Genomic DNA, 15,980 nt, shown 5'->3' with positions numbered 1-15,980 from the left:
TCATTTTCTAAGAACAAATATTGGTTGATATTTAGAGAAAGTCAAAGAGCAGAGTAATTTTTGAAAGGAAAGAAAGAAGAGAGGGAGGGAGGGAGGAAAGAAGGAAGAGAGGAAGGAAGGAAGGAAGAAAGAAAGAAAGAAAGAGAGAGAAAGGAGAAGGAAGGAAGGAATGAAGGGAGGGAGGAAAGATTATTGAAGATTTGCGTTGGAATAGTGCAAATGTCAGGATATTTAATGCAAATGATTAGTTGGCAAACACAACATTCTTTTTATTTCATCTAAGCCCAACAATCAGGCTGGGTATCATTGTTCTCAGACACATTCTATGAGTTCAGGAGTTCAAATCTATCCTCGGAGATGCAGCTCAGTCTGCTAATTTAATGCTCCTTATATTTCATGTTGATACCCTCTGCTACCCCTGTAAGTTCTATATTCTCAAAGGCTCAGAAAACTAATTCCCTATTAAATCTTGTGCCCATTTTAAAGATAGAAATGTACAAGGAAAACTGAGAAGTGGAAAAACCAAGATTAACCAAGCAAAGGGAACCTGACTACCCAGGGGGTTGGTGTATAATTCATGGCTGAGTAACAGCAGCTCTTCAACATCTGTCCTTCAGTTTCCTTGTTCTTTTTGTCTTTTTTTTTTGAGCCCTAAATGACATATAACTTTAGGAAAGTTTAAGGGTCCACATGTTGATTTGATACATGTGTATATTGCAGTATGATTACCAACACTAAGTTAGCTAACACCTTCATCGCATCACATAATGATCATTTCATTTTGTGGTGAGAATATTTAAGATCTAGTTTCTCAGCAACTTTAAAGTATAGACTACAGTATTGTTGTCTATAATAGCAGTGTTGTGCATTAGATCTCCAGAACTCATTTCTCTTCTAACTGCAAGTTCGTATCCTTTGACCAACATCCCTATTCCCTACTCCTACCCCCCACCCCCCAGCCCTTGGCAACCACCATTCTACTCTCTGTTTCTATGAGTTTGGCTTTTTTCATTCCACATATAAGTGATATACCGTATTTGTTTTTCTCAGTCTGACTTATCTCATTGGCATAATGCCCTCCAGGTCCATCCACGTTGTCACAAATGGTGGGTTTTCCTTATTTCTCGTGACCGAATAATATTCCATTGTGTAAATATTGACAGACACTTAGGTGGTTTCTATACCTTGGTTATTGTGAATAATGCTACAGTAAAAATGGGAAAGCATATATCTTTTCAATACCCTGTTTTCATTTCCTTTGGATATATACCCAGAAGTGGAATTGCTGGATCATATGGTAGTTCTATTTTTAATTTTTTGAGGAACCTCCATGCTGTTTTCTATAGTGGCTGTACCAACAGTGTACAGTCCCCCCAACAGTGCACCAGGGTTCCCTTTTCTCCACACACTTGCCAACATTTATTATCTCTTGTCTTCCTGATGATAGCTATTCTAACATCAGTGTGAGGTGATATCTCATTGTGGTTTTGATTTGCATTTCCCTGAAGATTAGTGACGTCAAGTATCTTTTCATGTGCCTGTTGGCCATTGGAAGTCTTCTCTGAAGAAATGTCTATTTAGTTTCTCTGCCCATTTTTTAATTGAGTAGTTTGGTTTTTCGTTGAGTTGCAGGAGTTCTTTATATACTTTGGACATTAATGCTTTATCAGATATATGGCTTGCAAATATTTTCTCCCATTCTGCAGGTTGCTTTCTCGTTTTGTTGATTGTTTTTTTTGCGGTGCAGAGCTTTTTAGTTTGATATAGCACCGCTTGTTGATTTTTGCTCTTATTGCTTGTGCTTTTGGTGTCATATCCAAAAAAATCATTGCCCAGACCAACGTCAAGGAGACTGGTTCTCTCAAGGAGCCTCGTTCTTTTTGAAGGGTCTGATGGAATACTTCAAAGGAAATGAAAACAACTTGGTTAATGCAAATGCCATTCACCAGGAGAAAACATCTGTTCCTGCATTGCTTCAAAACAAAATACAAACATTTTCTATGGAGAAGAAGTTTTACTGATCTTTTTCGAGTTCATGAATATGAGCTTTGGAGGGGAAGGAACTTCAGGGCTCTGGTATAATGCCTGCTCTGTTGCAGTTCTTCTATGGAAAAGTGGAACCTGGCATAGAATAACTGGAAATCCACTTGTTTGTATTTCTATTGGCAGTTTTAATTTTGTGTTAGGATACTAAAGGAAATTGTTCTCTCAATTATTCATTTATTCTAAAACTTTTTCCTGAACTATGCAAGGTTGGGGAGACAGTGGTGAGCAAATTATACATGGTCCCTACCCTTGTGGAGCTTCTAATCCATAGAGGAAGATAAAATCAATCAGATAAGTAGAGAGGGAATCTAAGTTAGATGGGTGGGGGATCAGAGAAATCCTCCCTGAGGAAATGATGTTGGAGCTGAGGGATGATGGATGTGTAGGATTGGCCAAGTAGTTAGGTTGTGCTGGGGGGAGGGTGGACCACTCTGGGCTAGGGAACAGTGAGGGAGGAAAGGCCCTGATCTCTTGGAAGAAGCTCTCTAGAGGGTACTAGGCAAGGGAAAGCATGGCAGGCAATCGTGTTGGACAGATAAGCAGTGTCCAGGTAATACTGAATTTTGTAGGCACTGTTAAGGATTTCAGGTTTCATTCTAAGTGCAATGGGAAGTCATTAAAGGCTTTTGAGAAGGGGAGTGATAAGATATAACTTATGTTTATAATCACTCTGGTGGCTATGTGTGAAATGTATCGGGGAATGTAAAGAGTAGATGTAAGGGTACCTACTTAGGCTATTGCACTAATCAGACAAGATGTGATAGTGACTTGGACAAAAATGTCACTGAAGACAGAGAAGAGAAAAATGTGAGGTGTATCTAGAAGGAAAAAAGTGACAAATCTAATACTTGGTGGGATTGGATGCAGGGATGATGGGGAAGAAGAATCAAGATGCCTCTCAAGGTTCTGTTTGAAGAACTGTAGTGACATTTATGAGTTTATGAGAAAAGAGCTGGTTTGTGGGTGAGGAAGGCATAAGATCTCTGAGACACATTTTTGAGATAAGGAACCTGGTAGACTCACCAATTCCAGAGAGAACACATCACTGGCACAAAAGCACAGATGCCGTCTTGGCCAACAAGTTCCCCAGCTGGGCTTGCAGACAACTGGCGTTGAGCCTCCCTTAGATCTTTCCATCTTTTTCAGCTAAAACTTCTAATAACCTTTCCCAAGCTCAAGGAAACCGTGAGTCAGGGCAGGTGATTTAAGGAGGCAGGATAGATAATTTTCCTTAAGCTAGTTTTTTTCATCTGCTAAAGAATTCATTTCCAGAATGAAATATTATATTAAGGGAACCAGATAGGGAGGCTTAAACATTTTTCTTCTCATTTTAAGATTAGTTTCTACAGTGAAACCCTATTATTTCAGTCATTTTGAATTGTTAATTTTGAGTACGTGAGGTTTTTTTTCCAATGACCACTTTGTTATGATCATTTAATATACAAACACCAAAGATCATATATAAAATAATGACACTTCTAGGTTTCCTAGTTAGAACAAAAAAAATAAAGTATTGACTATGGCCGAACATATTTACTTTTTGTCTTCTGCACAGACAGTAGCTTCTATGATATTGGATCAAATCGAGAGATTTAACATGGTCCTACAGCATATGGCACAAACATGAGAACCTTGAGAGGGGGAATCAAAACTGCTCCGGGTTTTCTCCTGAAGTGGTATCTGAAAATTCAGAAAGCATCAGACCTATAGCTAAGTTTTCTCATGAGCCAGAAGCCTCAAAGCAACACATTGTTTAGTCTTTTGAAACCAAGGCACTTAGAATATTCTTTAAATGAAAATAAATTGCAATCATTACTTGGATTTTGAAACCAATTCAACATAATTTCTATACTGTCCAAAAAACACATGGCTTGGTCCCATAAATCTAATAAAGACTTAGAACTTAATGCCTCTGATAGGGGCTTATCTCTTCAAGCTGGTCTGCATAGCCTACTCAATGATAATCCCAATTAGAACCCTAATTATGTTTCCGCTCAGAGTATTTTTAGATAGCCTTAACATTTGATCTGTTTAGTCTAGTTTTACAGGTGGCAATAGATTAAAAACAGGTTTTAAAATAAGATATGACTATTGCATTTCTAATAATAGGCGACTGTGGTCCCAGAGCTACTTTTTATTTAGTGACAAGGAACAACACTTTGATGATGGTAATTGTGCCCACACACCCTATCCCCACACTGGGAAAAATAGGCCGTCCTTTGTAGTCAGGGCCTCAGTTCTACCATATAAATTTTAGCTCTTTCAATGCAGGATCTTGGGTTTCTTTCATTCTTTTCCTCTAAAATAACCTATCTTTTCAGTTCTGCCCAAATCCTCTAGTTACATGTTCCCAGGGACACTTGTCCTGATATTACCTCCGTGGCCTTGCTATCCTTTAATGAAAATGTCACATGCTTTCAATGGGGTTTCTCAAGCTTGCGTATGTGTAAGACTCACCAGAGAGCTCACTGAAAAATGCAAATTCCCGGGCTGTACCCAGAGGGGTTCTGCCTCTGTATGTCTTTCAGGGGTCTGGCAACTTATATTTTCAACAAAAAATCCTGGGTGGGTTTTGGGTAGATTTTGAGAAACATTGCTTTACAAGACATTTTTCACTTCCAAATACACTGTTTCAAATTTTCCATCAGGCTTACAATTGTTTTCCACGAATGACAACATCCTACAATTATAAAACGTTAGACAAGTAAACAGATATAAGGTGTTATGTTTATTATTTTGAGTATTTTTCTAGGATAAAATCGGCTTTACTGCAAATCACCTTGATTCTTCCCTCACTTTACAAGGTGGAAGAAAGAAAGGGAACGTCAAGAACTACACAAAAGCAGAGAGAGACTGCAGGCGAGTTTACTCTGGCTGGGTTTGAGGCAGACCCTAGCTCTACCATTCCCACTCAAGAGGGACACTCTGTCCCCCAGTGACCCCTGAGGCCCCAACGATTCCGAGGCAAGTAGGCCCCTAGCCTCTCTGACAAACCAGGCACACAGGACCCTTCATCTCTTCTTCATTTACCTGACAACTTTTAAAGTCCCAAGACTTCACGTGATGCTCGGACTTCAGCTTGACCATGTGGTGCACTTATTCCATCTAAGTGCTCAATTCCATGGCCAAAAGCAAGTTGGAGTTTACATTTTTATTGCAAGGACAAAATCAGGACAGTCTGATGACTGCCCAGGGTATATGCAACCTTTTTGGAGAGGATGACCTCAAGTGCCAATGGTTTGCCAAGTCAAAAGCTTTGGCAGCTTGAAATATGAATTTAAGCCATGGTGTCAAGGTGGTTTATTTTAGCACTAAATGCACTTGACTTACTACCCGTTCATGAGTGCATTCTGTAGGATGTGCCCTTAGTAACGGCACTTCTTACACTCTTATACCATGGAGGAGGAGTGAGTCAGCCATTCACTAATATTTATTCACGAACTTTTATTGAATATCTACTATGTACTGGGCAACAAACAGACAAGAGTAAGAAGAAACAATCTTGGCCCTTGAGAAACAACCCCCCTAGTCAGGAAGACATCCCGCTCGAGTGTGACATGTGCTATGATAAAAGGAAGCATGGGTTACCAACAGGTACAGAGTAGGAGAGACAGAAGGAGAAAGTAATCCAAGAGGGCTTCCCAGAGGAAGGGAATGCTTGAACTGAATTTTGAATGACAAACAGGAATCAGCCAGGAAGATCATGTGCAGGAGAGGTAATGGCTGACATTCCAGGCAAACACTTTGTGTCCCAAAAAATGGAAGCTAAAAAGAATATGGCTTAATTGTAAATGCAAGTAATTTAAAAACTCTAGATAAGAGAGGAGGAACCACAACAAGATGACATCTCTAGATGTCGTAAATATATATACAATGGAATATTACTCGGCCATAAAAAAGAAAGAATGCCATTTGCAGCAACGTGGATGGACCTAGAGATTATCATACTAAGTGAAGTAAGTCAGACAGGGAAAGACAAATATCGTATGATGTCGCTTATATGTGGAATCTAAAAAAAAAAAATGATACAAATGAACTTATTTACAAACGAGAAACAGACCCACAGACATAGAAAACAAACTTATGGTTACCAAAGGGGAAAGCAGGGGAGGGACAAATTAGGAGTTTGGGATTAACATATACACACTATTATCTATAAAATATCAATAGATAACCAAAAAGGACCTACTGCACAGCACAGGGAACTGTAGTCAATATTTTGTGACAACCTATAAGGGAAAAGAATCTGAAAAATAATACATATATATATATGTATATATGTATATGGCTGAATCACTTTGCTGTACACCTGAAACTAACACAACATTGTAAATCAACTATACTTCAATTTTTAAAAAAATGACATCTCTAGATCATGCAGAATCTAGTATTTCTCTGATAGGCTATGGACAGCCTTGGAAGGACTTTAGGTAAAGAATAAATATGGTAGAATTTGGGTGCATTCATTTAGTCATTTGATTCAATGAATGTTTATTACAAACCAACTCTGGGCTGGGCATTGTTCCATGCTGAGCACAGAGAATACGATGCTGAAAAGACAGAAGTGGCCCGTACCCTCAGGAAATTTAAATTCTGATGGAAAAGGTTCACAATAAGCAAACAAAGATAAAAGAAAAAATAGTCACCTTTGCGGTGAGTGCTGAAAAGAAAATAAAGACAGATGTGGGAAAATAATGAGAAAGAATTGTTCCTTTAGTTCAAATGATGGGGAGAAGATTCTCTTAGAACCTGGTATTTAAGTTGAAGTATGACAAGGAGCAAATTAGGAATTGGGTTCATTTACTTCAATTAATATTTATTACACACCAACTTTGGAGTGATTTGGGAGAAGAACTGGGGGAAGTATATCCTAGGCAGAGGTAAGAAGAAAGGAAAATGCTCTGAAGAAAAAGCTTGGCTTAAGGACTGACAAAAGACCAGACTGTAAGGCATGTAGTGGACAGACAGGGGACTGGCCGAGATGAGACATGAAAGATGGGCAGTGGGAAACCACGGGGCGTTTAAGTAAAGAGCGACATGCCCTGATTCACTTCTGTAAATACATTCCGACAGCTGTGTGGGAAACAATGGACTGGAGGGGGTGAAGGTGAAGCTGGCAGACTAGCATAAAGGCTATTTCAGGTGGTGCAGGTAAGAGGGGAACATGACTCAGACAAGACAATGACCGTGAAGATGGGAGAAGTTTCAGTGTTTGCCCTGGACAGAGCAGGAAGGAGAGAGCCTTGCAGAAAGCACACTGCTGCTTATGACCCAGCTGGTTATAGAACCAAAACTAGAAACTAGGTCTTCCCCTCTCCTTGGCAGTGGTTTTTCCACTACATGATGCCAATTCTAAAGAGTAAAAAGATTCATAAAGCTTGGGCAAATACTATTTTTTGAGCTCTCAGTCAAATCCCTTTGATTTGAAGGGCTGTCAAAAAGTATCACACACCAGTGACATGGATATTCCGAGTAAAATGAAGGGAGAAAAAGTGAGCAAGAGATTATATATAGTTTTCTATTTTCCTTTTTATCATTCACTTAGGTATTCATAAATGGCTTTTATTTGGAACGCATTTACCCAGATGCTTTTTTTTTATAAGAATATGCTATAAGTTATTAGTAAGCTCAAAGATTTTCCTTTTAGTGTCCAAGAGGATGGTAGCTACCTGCCGAATGAAGGACAAAAGATTGGATGGGTGCCCTGAAGTTCTCTGTACCAGTCTTGATAGGATGAGAAGCCAAAGGAGCATAGCAGGGTCCTGTGCTAATTCAAAGCACTCCAGGAGGCTTGAAGGATGGCTTTTTTTCTGGTTTGTTCATCCTGTGGATCAGGACGCCCAGACCTGAGCACTTGGGAAAGGACCCAATCCCCTCGTACGTGGTCTGGGTGCTTTTACTGCTGCCATATACACCTGTCATCAAGCTCATTTTTTCTACAACCTTTATTCTTCCAAAGCAGTACTTCTACTCTCTTTCTTCTTTTCACTCTCTCTCTCTCTTTCAATAGTCCTTAACAATACATAAATGGAGGAAAAGACGAGATAAAATGTTTCAGGGAGAGAAATGGTAGAAGACATTTGCTGTTACAATCACCACATGTAAGTGCCATTCATCACGTATTGTTCCTTCAAATTAGTAGCTTCATCTAATTGAGCGATGCTGCTCTCTTGAAAGCTTCTCTATCAATGTCAAAATCAAAGATAGAGGGTGGAGGAAAGACTGTGTTTAGAAAGATATTTTAAATGTGGTATTTTAAATGTGGATTAGCTAAACGAAATGCCATTCTTCTTCCATCTATATTTGTAAGCCTTTGTTCTTAGTGTGTTACAAACTCCACTAGAGTTATCAGCTTAAACAGGAGTCCCAAGGAGAATTCTTCTTGGGAGTTAAGACACAGAGGTGGTGGCTTGACGCTCCCTGTGTGAAATGGAAGAAGCCAGAGACCTGGATTCAGAGTTCAAAATCTGTCATTCAATAGCTTGGTAATTTGGGGTATTTCAAATTCGAATCCTAGATCCCATCCTCTTTGGGTACATCAAGTCACCTCACCTGTCTCAGTGCCACAAGGGAAGTTAAGAGCATTGGTTGATCCGGCACTGAACTGAGTGCCAATGTCATTTAGGATCTATGAGCTAGGGATTATTATTCCAATTTTATGATGAGGAAACCAAGCCTCCACAAGTCAGTCTACTTTTAAGACCTGGTGTCTTTCCACTACATGTGTCATCTTCCATGATTTCCACAAACATTTCATATAAAATTCACTTTTCAAAAGTCTGTGTTTAAATGGAATATTACTCAGCCATAAAAAGAAATGAAATTAAGTTACTTGTAGTGATGTGGATGGACCTAGAGTCTGTCATACAGAGTGAAGTAAGAAAGAGAAAAATACTGTATACTAACACATATATGTGGAATCTAAAAAAAGTGGTTCTGAAGAACTTAGGGGCAGGACAGGAATAAAGATGCAGACATAGAGAATGGACTTGAGGACATGGGGAGGGGGAAGGGTAAGCTGGGACGAAGGGAGAGAGCGGCATGGACATATATACACTACCAAATGTAAAATAGATAGCTAGTGGGAAGCAGCCGCATAGCACAGGGAGATCAGATCAGTGCTTTGTGACCACCTAGAAGGGTGGGATAGGGAAGGTGGGAGGGAGATGCAAGAGAGAGGGGATAGGGGGATATATGTATACGTATAGCTGATTCACTTTGTTATACAGCAGAAACTAACACACCATTGCAAAGCAATTCTACTCCAATAAAGATGTTAAAAAAGGAAAACTGTGTTTACTGTTTACACTGTAACAAACCAAAAAGTACACTCAAGTGTGTTTATTACACAGGCTACAACACTGGAGACATTGCTTTCTGCTGTTGAGTTTATTAAATTTATGTGGAAAATGGACTAAAGCTTCCCCTGTCTGCCTTCTCTGCCTAATTCAAGAGAATCCAGAGATTGCAAGGGGAGATGTTAAAAGTCCATTACCTTTTGCAGCTGTTTGCCTGGTGTATTAGTTATTGCTGCATAACAAGTTGTCTCACGATTTAATGGCTTAAACTAACATTGGTTATCTCACAGTTTCTGTAGGTCAAGAATCTGGGCACAGCTTAACTGGTTCTCTGAGTTTCTCCCAGGCTGCAATCAAGGTGTTGGCTGTAGTCATCTAAAGGCCCCATTGGGGAAGAATTCCTTTCTAAGTTCACTCCCCTTGTTGTTGGCAGGATTCGGTTCTTTGCAGGCTATTGAATGGAGGCCTCTCTCAGTTCCTTGCCACGTGGGTCTCTCCAGTGGGCAAGTCACAACATGGCAGCTGACTTCACCAGAACAAGCAAGGGAGGAGAGCCAAGGAACATGAATGCTAGCAAGACAGAAGCCACAGTCTTTTTATAACCTTATCTCAGAAGTGACATCTTATTGCCTATGCCGTATTCTAGTCTTTAGAAGCAAGTCAGAAGTCCAGCCTATATTCAAAGGAGGAAATTACACAAAGACATGGACACTAGGAAGCAAGGATCATTGGGGACCATCTTAGAAGTCAGTTTACCACACGGGGTGGAACGTTGTATTCCAAACATTGTGAAACCGAAACAAAGATGAGAAATGACTTGATGCTGAGGGTAAGAGGGCTATTGTCATCTCTAACTTCAAATTTCAACTTTTTGCATTCAGTAGGCTACCCTTATTTTTTTTCACTGAACTAGTTTCAATTCATATCAATAAATTCACATTTATAAAATATTTCTTGATATCTATGTACATACTGTGCTTCCCTGGAAGAATAGGTTGGGTAAGAGTAAGGAGGGGGAATGTCCTTGTTTAAAAAAAAAAAGTGTAAAATTGTCCAGACTACCTTATGCACCATGGAAAATGAGGAAATTGGACTTTTAAAATCATACTGAAGCTTCCTTCCAGGCCTAAAACTTGTTTTTGTCGTCTGTAAAATGATCAAACCAATTCTTCTATGACTTCCTTATGGATGTGTTGGCAGAATTAAACAACTAATAATGGATGTGAATGTGGTGTTTTTAAATTATAAAATGCTGTTTTGTAATATGCATTTTACATCATGTGGGTTTTTTAAACATTATAAAATGCTATTCAACCTAGAGGTTTTCAATGCTGACCCAGTATGCAGCTCGATCAAACTGCCAGGTCTTCTGAGTCGTCTTGAGGGAGGAGAGAGGGTGGTTGGGAAGAGCTCCCGGAAGGAACAGGCGACAGCATCCAATAGGCTGCAGTGATTGGTTGACGCCTCTTGGTGGGCGAGGCTGCTGGCTGAAGTAAGAACCCGTTTCCATGAAACGCTCTGAAAATAACCAGGACCTGAAGAGTGCACCTTCAAAACTTGAGTGACAGAAAGTGACTCAGAACTGGGGAGAAAGATATTTCCCTTAGGTAATTTGGCTAAAAGTAATTTGATTATCAGCAATTTAATTCGAAACAAAATGGCAGGGACTTCCGTGGCAGTCGAGTGGTTAAGACCTCGGCTTCCAATGCAGGGAGTGCAGGTTCAATCCCTGGTAGGGGAACTAAGCTCCCACACGCCTGGGGGCCAAAAACCCAAAACATAAAACAGAAGCAATATTGTAACAAATTCCATAAAGACTTTAAAAATGATCGACATCAAAAGATCTTAAGACAAAAATATGGCAGTGATGAAAATCAACAGCTTGTCTTAGGATGAGTATTTGGATGATTTCTTTTAAAGAAAAGAATGTTTCTCAAATACTGTATTTTATCTGTGTTGATAATTTGGTTTCATCATCAGCCAGTCTTATAACTATTTACACAAACATCAATTATTTTTGCCTTTTGAAAGAATTTATTAGTAGCTGGATACATTTCTTTCCTTTTTTCCCCTGGTTTTCTTCCTTCCAATATATTTTCTGCCGGTGAAATCATTGTACTCTGTGGAGTTCATAATCGTGAAAATGTGGCAGCAATTCAAAGATGGTCTCCAACTCCACAGTATTACAATTTGTACAGGCAGGAACATTTGGCTGAAATAATTTTGAAATTAAAAATTGTATAAGTGGAAATAATTGTCAAGGAACAAAATATCAATTGGGGATATTTCATTTAGATCATGTTATCATTTCAACCAAATTATTGCCTTCAGTTACTTGTTTTCCTCCAAAACAACATTTTGAAATGTTGGCATCTCAAGCGAGTCCCAGGATGCAGGGCTCTGGGCAAAGAATCCATCTTCACCAAGGACAGTAGCCCCGGGGACAGTGGCAAAACACACACCTTGGGTGGCTGCCTGGGCAGCAGACACCAACGTGGAAGGCATGGAGGAGAGCTTGAAAAGATGATTTATAAATATGGGTAAGATGCCACCAGGAAGACCCAGCAATTATTTATTGAGACTTTAGGAGACATTGGATGTCTTACAATAGGCAGGTAAGTTCAAGATGACTGCGAAATTTTAAACGTCGCTGTTAATAATCTTTCTTGTGAGGTTCAGGGAGGTTCCGATGATACAGCTACAAGAAGTCATTATTATAGTTTTGGTACCACCCTACCACCATTCATTTAAGATAGTGATTGTCAAGGATGGATTTCAAAAATGGTCTGACGAACCTAAAACTGCTCTTAAAAAACAAAGTCTATATAAAAAAAGATGATCCCCTGGGGAGGTATGGGAAAACATTTGAACTTCTATTTTTATATATTATCATATATAAAAGGATAAATGAAATGAAATGTACTAATATGTGATGTAAGGATTAATACTGGCTTCCTCACTCAGTCCATATGTCTGGTGGTCCCAGATCACCAATGGCAGGTGAGGGATGGAATCAGTTACCTCCCTGAGTCTACTGTGATGTGTTGCAGTTGATGTGTGCCATAATTAACTGGATTGTACCATTTAATTCTAACTAAATTAATTATTCCCCCAACTATACAAGTGGTTCAAAAATGTTTCTAAAAATTAAATATAGATAACATTCAATGCAATTCTAACAATGAAAGAGTAAGTTATCAGTAAGTAGAGCTTCTCCTTCTAACACAAACTTTTATTAGATGCAAATGCAAACTTTTCCTTCAGTGTACAGGTGACAGTACAACAATGAATAAAAAACCACCTGCTTTTGGAAAGAAACTGGCTATAGAGAGAACACTCTGGAAATGTTTCCATTGTTTTATTATCTTAGTGCCAGGAGCAATGTGTTTTGCCTTAAATATTCCTAATTGATACATTTAGGAAACTTGCAAATTTTTTCTACCATGTTTAAAAAAACTTCCCCCAAAAAGTGTTTCAGTGGTTTTTAAGCCCGTTTGTTAAACGTGTTAAAATGTAACAAGTTCTGATTAGTTGGAGGAACATCTGATTGACATCAGGGAAGACGGAAAATTACTAGCCACATTTCAACTAAAACTTTTACATAATTATTGGAGAAGATGGATAAAAAGCACCATTTAGTAGCAGCAGCTTGGAGCACATCCTCCACCTGGAACCACTCATAGTTTGGGGTATCTCTGCCAGCTATGACAGGTCTAAACCAAGTATGTAAATAAACCCAATTTATATCCTGAAGATATGATTGTATCACAGGGTGGTAAACCAAGATTTAAAAAATTATAAAGCACATTTATATGTTTTATTCTCCCTAAAATATGACTTTTAACCTAAGAAAATGCATCATTATAAATAAATATACCAATACTGGGGAGGATGCTGAAGTGTTTTACTAGTAGGAGTGCAAAATGAACAAGTTGTAGTACCGTACATTTTAGACAATAGTGACATCCAATAAATCTGTAATCAAAGTACTAGAAAAAAGAAGAGAAAGATGACCTCTTCAAAACAGCCTATATTTATATTAATAAAAGTAGCTGTTTCTGTCCTCATGCTGGGTCTTCATGGCCGTACAGATTCCGGAAGTGAGAGAGATTTAGACTCCGGTAAAGACCTGGGGGACGGACAGAGGCCTCGGGCCACAGCCATCATCACCCTGCAAGGGATGGTGCTGAGGCTACAGAGGAGAAATTTATTCCAAAGTGGGTTTCAATCCAGCAGAGAATCGGGTAGTCAGTACTCAACGGTGGTTTTGAGGTGGAAATAAGAAGAGGACACTTACAAGACTGTTTATGAGTGCCCTTTCTAGGCTAAATTTGCCAAGAACATTTATGCACTCACCCTCTGACCTGAATGGAATTAACAAGTTGTTCCACCAGCTCCCCTCTACTGTGGTCCAGGCCCCTATCATGGCGTACGTGGATTCCTGCAACAGTTTACTCCTGGTTTCTCTGATGGCAGCTGCTCCAACCCCTTCCCATCCTGCCCCGAAAGGCTGAGAGCATCTATTCATCCATCCTGGGGCCCATCTCCAGACGGATCTTCCCTAAATGCTATTCCCTTATTCTGTATATAGAACGGACTGTGTCAAACGTGACTGCCAGGGCTTCTGCCCTATGGCTCCACCCTTTCTTCTAGCTTTTCTTCTGACTTCTCAGTAACAACCCAGTCATCAAATCAGACCAGACACTTCAACGCTCCAAAGACACATGGTCCTCACTGCTCTTCTTTTCAGGACGTTGTTCCCTTGCAAAACAACAAACAAAACCCACCATTTCTTCTCTTCCTGTCTGAATCTTGCAATATGCCCACTTCAGATTCCATTCCTCTGCGAACTCCTCTCTTGTCTCTTCAGGCCTTCGTGGACCACTGTCTCTTTAGATTTCTATAAGGCATATATGTAAGACGTAATCTAAGATTCTCTTGAACTTTTTGCTGTTACTTCCCTGTATTATTCCCATATATCCCACTACATTTTGAGAATAAGTAATCCATTTTTTAACCTTTATTTTTTAAATCTCCGTAGCACCTATACAGAGTAGTTGATCAACAAATATTATTGGTTCATTGACTTCTCTGGTCCAGTATAATTTCCTTTCTCTCTGTCTCCGTTTATCTTGTTGACTCACTTCCCTTATCTGACACATTCTTAAGATAATTGAAATATCATGCTTCCGGCAAAGGTTAAATGCCAAACTTCAGTCCCATCCAGGCTTTGCTATTTCCGACAGTGACTCCTTCCCAGACAGAGAAGGCTCTGATTCTATGAATGACACCATTGTTTGTTTACAAATAAATAACATTTTCAAATACTCTCTGGGAGCCTTATTATTCTGGAAAAGAATTAACCTAAAACATAAAAGGTAATCACCATATAAGCCCTTAAGGAAACATGAATTTTTACTAAACTGGTCTTAGAAATAATAGTCTTCCGATTTCAAATTCTAGCATTATCACAAAAGTATGTATATTTGTCTAACCATGCTAATTAACAGTTAAAATCTTCTGATCACCTTTTCATTAAAGTTAGTTTAAAAAATTAAGGTCTTGTGGATTCACTTGAGGCACTGATTCATGAAGTTATTGCTGAATTGGCCTCTCCACTGTGAAATGCAAGACATAGGAAACTCAAACAAATGTGTGAAAGAAAAGCAGTTTCAGTTACTAAGGGATTAATCAAAAGAGAATCTACTTAAGTAACTATCTTTGTTAATCATTTTAAACAGAAACAAAAATCAGGTACCTACTGAGTTTTCCTCTCATTTGGTGGGCATCAGTGTTTAGTTGTTTGCTAGTTACAACATGTTTACAGCCTAAATGAGGAGAATGGGGCTCACGTACAACCCAGGGAAACAAACTCCGCATTTTAATACTAGCACGGTTGCACTTTTTGCCTTTGCTACTTTTCTTGACTTTTATTTTCATTCTGTGCAGAGCAACTAGTTAATTAACATTTTAGATGAGAACGTCAAAAACAGGGAGATGACAGACTGCTACTATTCTTGGTCTTGCTGACACTTTCCTCATGGCAGGATGACAGTCACAGCTGCAAGTCATTGCAAGGAATCTGCTTGAAATTAGTATTAAGGTTGGTCAAAAAAGCTTCCATTTTTCAAAACAATCTCATCGTCCTGAGTGGTACCTAACCAAAACCAACTCCAAGGCTTGGGTTTGGGTGTGAGCCTTTTGAGAGTCACAGCCCTCAATGCAATGGGAAGACCATGAACCAAACTGTGCATTTCTCAACATTTATTGAGCCTGTGTTCATGGTGTTGAGAAGGATACAAAAAAGTGTAGAAAACGGTCTCTGAATGAGATGTCTGGATTCTTCTCTCAACCTGATTAAAAGAAGGGCTTAATTGGAGAGACTATTCGGCAAGCCAGCTGGAGAGCAGAGCACCTTGCTTGCTTTGCTACACCCAGCCTCGTGTGGGCGGCAGGAGATACTGCTGTCCCTCTGTATCCACAAGGGACTGCTTCCAGGAACCCCACAGATATCAAAATACACAGATGCTCAAGTCCGTGGTATAAAATTGCCTAGTACAGACGGTCCTCCTTATCTGCGGATTCAACCAACTGCGGAATCCGCAGACATGGGAGAGTCAAACGTTCCTGTTTTAG

This window comes from Phocoena sinus, chromosome 18 (genome assembly GCF_008692025.1).
Source record: "Phocoena sinus isolate mPhoSin1 chromosome 18, mPhoSin1.pri, whole genome shotgun sequence".
Classification (NCBI taxonomy): domain Eukaryota; kingdom Metazoa; phylum Chordata; class Mammalia; order Artiodactyla; family Phocoenidae; genus Phocoena; species Phocoena sinus.
The sequence above is the reverse complement of the archived record's forward strand: the minus strand, read 5'-3'. Positions refer to the sequence as shown.